The sequence below is a fragment of the Oncorhynchus gorbuscha genome, linkage group LG05, assembly GCF_021184085.1.
Source record: "Oncorhynchus gorbuscha isolate QuinsamMale2020 ecotype Even-year linkage group LG05, OgorEven_v1.0, whole genome shotgun sequence".
In the NCBI taxonomy this organism is placed as follows: Eukaryota; Metazoa; Chordata; class Actinopteri; order Salmoniformes; family Salmonidae; genus Oncorhynchus; species Oncorhynchus gorbuscha.
In genome coordinates, this window is record NC_060177.1 from 47,487,429 (window position 1) to 47,496,034 (window position 8,606).

An 8,606-nucleotide genomic window follows, 5' to 3' on the forward strand; every position below is an offset into this window, starting at 1 on the left:
CATGTATGTTTAAATGTATTTTGCAACGCTCACACACGCAATGAGAGCGGATGTAAGGGAGGACACAGAGAGGGAATGAACACTCCAAGGCTCATGACTCTCTCTCATACACAAACATCCTCCTCAAGTAACACCTATCTGATACAAAACAAGTGCTTTCCTGACTAGGGTTGGATTTATTCCATAACGCAGAAGATCAGTGTTGTGGCCTGATTGAAATTGAAAAGCAATGTTTCGGTGCTTGGGAAGACCGCATTCACGGTAAATACTGCAAAGGCTATGTCGGCTCAATCGAAAATTACCTTTACATTTCAACCACTCTACAATGCTGAGCTTAGGCTTTACTGATTGAATCTGAACTTCAGCATTACGGATTTAACCGAGCCCTGAGATCCCTGCTCCAGTTTCACATGTACTTCAATGGCTCCTGAATTTTCAATTCTCTCTCTAGGCAGAAGAGAGTTTAGTCAACAGTGCCTCCCCCCCCTCCAGTGGTGGACAGAGCACATTGTTTTTGTCACAGGCCAGGTGCACTCTTGGCAGTTTCAGCGATACACACAATTAATAGCCTTAATCTCAATTTAACTTGATATGGAAAATATGAAACATTTGATGGGGTTTGGAAAGAAAACACTTCATCTTCCCATATTTAGGCCTAACCTACCTAAACCCTGTTCACTTGTGAAATAGGGTGCGGTTGCCCAGGACCATGGCTATGAGAGTCAGCCACCTCCCATTGTATTTATGTCATATACATATTAGTCTTAGCAAGCTCTTTTGGCAGAAAGCTAAGCTTTCGCAAACTAAATCTACAGAAAAAGCATACAAAGGCTTTATCTGAAAAACACAAGCATAATTACAACCCTGGTTCATTTATGCAACAGCTATATCAAAACTTGAATACTTTATTAAAATACATTATCAAACAGATTTGATTCCAATTACAAAGTTAAAAGTGCATACAGTGCCTTGCAAAAGTATTCATCCCCCTTGGTGTTTTTCCTATTTTGTTGCATTTACAACCTGTAATTTAAATATATTTTTATTTGGATTTCATGTAATGGACATACACAAAATAGTCCAAATAGGTGAGGTGAAAAAAAAGAAGAAAGAAAACTACAATTACAATTAAAAACGGAAAAGTGGTGCGTGCATAAATATTCACCCCCTTTGCTATGAAGCCCCTAAATAAGATCTGCTGCAACCAATTACCTTCAGAAGTCACATCATTAGTTAAATAAAGTCCACATGTGTGCAATCTAAGTGTCACATGATCTGTCACATGATCTCAGTATATATACACCTGTTCTGAAAAGCCACAGAGTCTGCAACACCACTAAGCAAGGGGTACCACCAAGAAATGGCACCATGAAGACCAAGGAGCTGTGGAGAAGTACAGATCAGGATTGTGTTATAAAACAGTGCACCATTAAATCCATTATTAAAAAATGGAAAGAATATGGCACCACAACAAACCTGCCAAGAGTGGGCTGTACACCAAAACTCACGGACCAGGCAAGGAGGGTATTAAATCAGAGGCAACAAAGAGACCAAAGATAACACTGAAGGAGCTGCAAAGTTCCACAGTGGAGATTGAAGTATCTGTCCATAGGACCACTAAAGCAAAACCCGAGTGGTTTAAGGGGAAACATTTAAATGTCTTGGAATGGCCTATTCAAAGCCCAGACCTCAATCAAATTGATAATATGTAATATAATAATAATAAATAATATATGCCATTTAGCAGACGCTTTTATCCAAAGCGACTTACAGTCATGTGTGCATACATTCTACGTATGGGTGGTCCCGGGGATCGAACCCACTACCCTGGCGTTACAAGCGCCATGCTCTAATATGTGGTATGGCTTAAAGATTGCTGTACACCAGCGGAACCCATCCAACTTGAAGGAGCTGGAGCAGTTTTGCATTGAGGATTGGGCAAAAATCCCAGTGGCTAGATGTCCCAAGTTTATGGAGACACATACCCCAAGAGACTTGCAGCTGTAATTGCTACAAAAGGTAGTGGCGCTACAAAGTATTGACTCTGGGGGGGGTTGTGAATAGTTATGCACCCTGACGTGGTAGCCATGTTGTGTTAATCTTGAGGGTGCTAAATGATACAACAACCCCCCAAAGAAAAAAAACTATTTTATTTCCAGGTTGTAAGGCAACAAAATAGGAAAAATGCCAAGGGGGTGAATACTTTCGCAAGCCACTGTACCTTTACAGTTGGTAAGCCATACTCTTTTCTGGCCTACACAACTATCATATGGCATCAATGCAGTCTCCGACAGCATTGAACGCCTGTCCCAAACTGCATAAAACACGTCACTGAAACACAAATCGTCTTACATGGCTGTTTACGCTAATAAGGGTTAAAACATTCACAGAGAATGACACAGAAGTTAGCTTACCAAAAGTTTGACAGAGTTTGATCAACACAGCCAACGGCAATGACAAGGATGTGCACCGTTCCATGTCTTCCAGGGAGGAGGCAAAACTCTCGCATGAAAGGTTCTGCTCAAGTAATTATGACATTGCTCACCTTGATTTCACGATGGCGTAGCAGTTCAGACGTCTTTGTCTTCGTCGTGTCCTGTGTATATAATTTTTTTCCCATTCGTATATATTCTTTCATATTTTTTTTACCTCAGTTTCAACATTCTCTCCTGCAACCCACCTCACCCAATGTGGTATGGATCGGCTATTTTCTATACTTTAGAACCGGAACCCCCAACAAAAGCTAGCCAGCTAACTAGCTAATAGCCCGTTAGCGATCATCAGCTAACCATAGCCCGGTCAAATCCTGCCAGTCTGCACAGCGCGATTCAACCAAGAGTATACCAGATTGCTTCTTCTCCACATCTCCGGTTTCCTACCACAAACTCCTTTTCACCTGGATCCTGGCAGCTAGCAAGCTGCTTTCCGAGTGGCTACCCCCTGGCTAACGTCTCTGTCCGAAGCAAGCACCAGTGAGCCTGGAAGTAGCCTTGTGCTGGGCCCATCTCCCGTCTAGCTGAAGAGGTCCATCAGCCACTCTTTGGGCTACAATACATATTTTGCCAATTTGCCTGGACCTCTTTTACTGCCGACATGGAGCCCCGCTAATTACGTTTGTCTACCAACTTAAGCCGCCCAAGGGGTTTCAACAGGCTCCTCCATTGCGACGTCCCCTGCCCATCCGCTAGCCTGCTAGCCGCGGCACGCTAGCTGTCTAGAGCATATCGGACTGTTAGCTGAAGAAGACCATCAGCCAATTTCTTGGGCTACAATAACTATTTTTCCAATTGGCCTGTGTAACAGTACTCTTCTTGCGTTGTGTACAATCAATCATCGACACAAGCTCCAACTTGTAGCACCAGCCATGGAGATTTATTCTGATAGAAACAGCACAAAATTGCACGTCATGCAATGCACGGCTCACCATCCAACTCTGCACTCACGCATGCTGGTTTGGTGCTTGTTCACTGGCATGATTCTAACTGAAACATCCTCCCTCGTAAGCAAGCTACGCAAACCAGCCAATAAGATGCCATGTTGAGTAGGTGAAGGCAAGACAACAAAAAAACATTGGCTTATTAACAAAGTGGCAAGGGGAATCACCAATATAACCCTGTTACACCTGGACCCTTTTACTGCCTACACGGAGCCCTGCCAATCCAACACTACTGGTCTGCCGACATAACCTTCAGAGGGGGCTACAACAGACTCTTCCGTCACGACATCCCCCTAAGGCCCTTCTGCTAGCACCGGCCCGCAAGCTATCTGATTCGCTTTGTCTCCAGCTCGCCTACCCTCCCACTGGTCCCCATAATTACTCGGCTATGCATGCCTCTCCCTAATGTCAATATGTCTTGTCCATTGCTGTTTGTGATTGTCTTATTTCAGTGTAGACTCCAGCCCTGCTCAATATGCCTTAGCTAGGCCTTTTGTTTCACCTCCCACATATGCGGTGACCTCACCTGGTCTAAATGATGTCTCTCGAGACAAAACCTCTCATCATTACTCAATGCCTAGGTTGTATTCCTCCACTGTATTCACATACATTTACATTTACATTTAGGTCATTTAGCAGACGCTCTTATCCAGAGCGACTTACAAATTGGTGCATTCACCTTATGACATCCAGTGGAACAACCACTTTACAATAGTGCATCTAAGTATTTTAAGGGGGGGGTGAGAAGGATTACTTTATCCTATCCTAGGTATTCCTTAAAGAGGTGGGGTTTCAGGTGTCTCCGGAAGGTGGTGATTGACTCCGCTGTCCTGGCGTCGTGAGGGAGTTTGTTCCACCATTGGGGAGCCAGAGCAGCGAACAGTTTTGACTGAGCTGAGCGGGAACTGTACTTCCTCAGTGGTAGGGAGGCGAGCAGGCCAGAGGTGGATGAACGCAGTGCCCTTATTTGGGTGTAGGGCCTGATCAGAGCCTGGAGGTACTGAGGTGCCGTTCCCCTCACAGCTCCGTAGGCAAGCACCATGGTCTTGTAGCGGATGCGAGCTTCAACTGGAAGCCAGTGGAGAGAGCGGAGGAGCGGGGTGACGTGAGAGAACTTGGGAAGGTTGAACACTAGATGGGCTGCGGCGTTCTGGATGAGTTGTAGGGGTTTAATGGCACAGGCAGGGAGCCCAGCCAACAGCGAGTTGCAGTAATCCAGACGGGAGATGACAAGTGCCTGGATTAGGACCTGCGCCGCTTCCTGTGTGAGGCAGGGTCGTACTCTGCGGATGTTGTAGAGCATGAACCTACAGGAACGGGCCACCGCCTTGATGTTAGTTGAGAACGACAGTTTGTTGTCCAGGATCACGCCAAGGTTCTTAGCGCTCTGGGAGGAGGACACAATGGAGTTGTCAACCGTGATGGCGAGATCATGGAACGGGCAGTCCTTCCCCGGGAGGAAGAGCAGCTCCGTCTTGCCGAAGTTCAGCTTGAGGTGGTGATCCGTCATCCACACTGATATGTCTGCCAGACATGCAGAGATGCGATTCGCCACCTGGTCATCAGAAGGGGGAAAGGAGAAGATTAATTGTGTGTCGTCTGCATAGCAATGATAGGAGAGACCATGTGAGGTTATGACAGAGCCAAGACACATCCTACCATACCCTAGTCTGTACATTATGCCTTGAATCTATTCTCTATTCTTCTGCGCCCAGAAACCTGTTCCTTTTACTCTATGTTCAGAACACACTAGACGACCAGTTCTTATAGCCTTTAGCTGTACCCTTATCTTACTCCTCCTCTGTTGATGTAGAAACCTTGGTTTCATGCATATTAACATTAGAAGCCTCCTCCCTAAGTTTGTTTTACTCACTGCTTTAGCACACTCTGCCAACCCAGATGTCCTAGCTAACTGCAAGCGTGGCAAATCAATCACTATTTTGCTTCCCCTGCCTCCTATTCGGTGGCGAGGATGTGTGGTCCAGGTCTGGGTTTAAAACTTCTGTCTGAAAGGGCCTCAAGCTTAAAAGGATAAATATTCATACGCAACACCATGGGCCAGAAAAAGTTGAATACATTGGCCATGCTGTCAATCTAGCATAACGTCTGCTGCGTTCAAGATAACTGGGAACTCGGGCTGGGAAAATAGGTTTCGATCAGTCATCCAACTCGGAATTCCAAGTCCGGAACTCTGGCCGCTTTACAGAGCTCCGACCTGAAGTTCACTGACGCCATGATTCGACCTGAGTCAAGGAATATGTCTTGTATACGGCTGCATAAATTATGTAATATGCCAGGGAGATATGTATACAGTAGCTAAGTACTACTAAGTGTATGTTGTGTAGTAAGCTGTTAGTAGTCCATGTGTCTCACTCTAAGAAATATAGCCTGTTTTGGTGAAACGTCATCGAATATTGCAAGAGGTTTCATTGTCTGCTTATTTCCCCCCGTTACTTATCCTACATTTCTGACTTGGTGCACAGGGAGAATACTGTAAAAACAGCCCATGTTCTGAATTCATTCTCTGTACATTTATAAAGTGCTGAACAAATAGTGAACTACTCACTCATTGTCCTATTTGAAATTATGGCTTGCCTCTTATCCGCTCATCGTTCCCTTATGCCGTAGTTTGTACATCTCAATTGTTATATTGCTTATATAGGTCTACCTCATTAGTATCTTAGTCATCATTGTAGGCAATGTTGAAATGATTTCTGTCACACCCTGATGTTTCACCTGTCTTTGTTCTTGTCCCCACCCCCCCACCAGATGTCTCCCATCATTATCCCCTGTGTATTTATACCTGAGTTTTGTTGCCAGGTTGTCTTGTCCCGTCAAGTCCTACCAGCGTGTTCCCTGTGCTCTAGTTTTTTCTTAGTCTTCCCAGTTCTGACCTTCCTGCTTGTCCTGATCCCGCCTGCGGTCCTGTACCTGCCTGACTCCGATTTGGATTATGACCCTTTGTCTGCCTCTTATTTTTTATTAACCCATTCCCCTCTTCAGAGGACAAATCTACTTTTTTTACAAATCTACTTTTAAATATTTTTTTTTACAGCTTTTGTTACATATACATACATTTTGCATACATGGTACTTTTTATATAAAGCAGTCATAACAATAATACATTACCAAACAAACTCTTCAATCCCAAACCTCAGCCACTCTCAGCCCATCCCACCTATCACCATAGACCACCCTAGTTCCGTTTCCATGTGCCATTTAATTTTCAATTGTGATGTTTTACATTATTTATATTTCTAATCATATAGTATCGACAGAATGTGAGTTTAAGATGAAAACCTTCCCTACGAGTATCATTTGACTGACTATGGCTTTCGCAACTCACCCAACACTGCTATTTGTAAGGTTAATTTTAAATGCATGTTGTGATTATTATTATTTTTTAACCATTCCTAAACCTGTGACCAGAAACAAGCTACATAGGGGCAATACCAGAATATATGATCCATTGATTCCGTCTCTTCGCAGCAAAATCTACAGAGCTGAGATAGATGTATGCCCCATATACAGTTGAAGTTTGGTCATTAAAACTAGTTTTTCAACGACTCCACAAATGTCTTGTCAACAAACTATAGTTTTGGCAAGTCGGTTAGGACATCTACTTTGTGCATGACACAAGTAATTTGTCCAACAATTGTTTACAGACAGAATATTTGACTTATAATTCACTGTATCACAATTCCAGTGGGTCAGAAGTTTACATACACTAAGTTGACTGTGCCTTTAAACAGCTTGGAAAATTGCAGGAAATGTCATGGCTTTAGAAGCTTCTGATAGGCTAATTGACATCATTACAGTCAAATGGAGGTGTACCTGTGGATGTATTTCAAGGCCTAACTTCAAACTCAGTGCCTCTTTGCTTGACATCATGGGAAAATCAAAAGAAATCAGCCAAGACCTCAGAAAAAAAATGTTGACCTCCACAAGTCTGGTTCATCCTTGGAGCAATTTCCAAACGCCTGAAGTATTCACGTTCATCTGACAAACAATAGTACGCAAGTATAAACAGCATGCGAAAACTGCAAATCAATCCCTGAACAACAGCAAAGGACCTTGTGAAGATGCTGGAGGAAACGGGTACAAAAGTATCTATATCCACAGTAAAACGAGTCCTATATCGACATAACCTGAAAGGCCGCTCAGCAAGGAAGAAGCCACTGCTCCAAAACAGCCACAAAAAAGCCAGACTACGGTTTGCAACTGCACATGGGGACAAAGATTGTACGTTTTGGAGAAATGTCCTCTGGACTGATGAAAAAAAATAGAACTGTTTGGTCCATAATGACCATTATGTTCAGAGGTAAAAGGGGGAGGCTTGCAAGCCGAAGAACACCATCCCAACCGTGAAGCACGGGGGTGGCAGCATCATGTTTTGGGGGTGCTTTGCTGCAGGCGGGACTGGTGCACTTCACAAAATAGATGGCATCATGAGGTAGGAAAATTATCTGGATATATTGAAGCAACACCTCAAGACATCAGTCAGGAAGTTACAGCTTGGTCGCAAATGGGTCTTCCAAATGGACAATGACCCCAAGCATAAATCCAAAATGGCTTAAGGACAACAAAGTCAATATATTGGAGTGGCCATCACAAAGCCCTGACCTCAATCCTATAGAAAAGGTATGGGCAGAAGTGAAAAAGCATGTGCGAGCATGGAGGCCTACAAACCTGGCGGTTACACCAGCTGTCAGGACGAATGGGCCAAAAATTCACCCAGCTTAGTGTGGAAAGCTTGTGGAAGGCTACCCGCAACGTTTGACCCAAGTTAAACAATTTAAAAGGCAATGAATGCTACCGAATACTAATTGAGTGTTTGTAAACTTCTGACCCACTGGGAATGTGATGAAAGAAATAAAAGCTGAAATAAATCATTCTCTACTATTATTCTGACTTTTCACATTGTTAAATTAAAGTGGTGATCCTAACTGACCTAAGACAGGGAATTTATACTAGGATTAAATCTCAGGAAATGTGAAAAACTGAGTTTAAATGTATTTGACTAAGGTGTATGTAAACTTCGATTTCAATTGTATATGATTTGTCATGAAGAGGCTCCACTAAAAGATGCTAAAGTCTCATCAGCACCAAAAACAGTTTTACATCTGTTGTGTACCATTAGCACATAGTAATATCACAAAAGGAGACATGA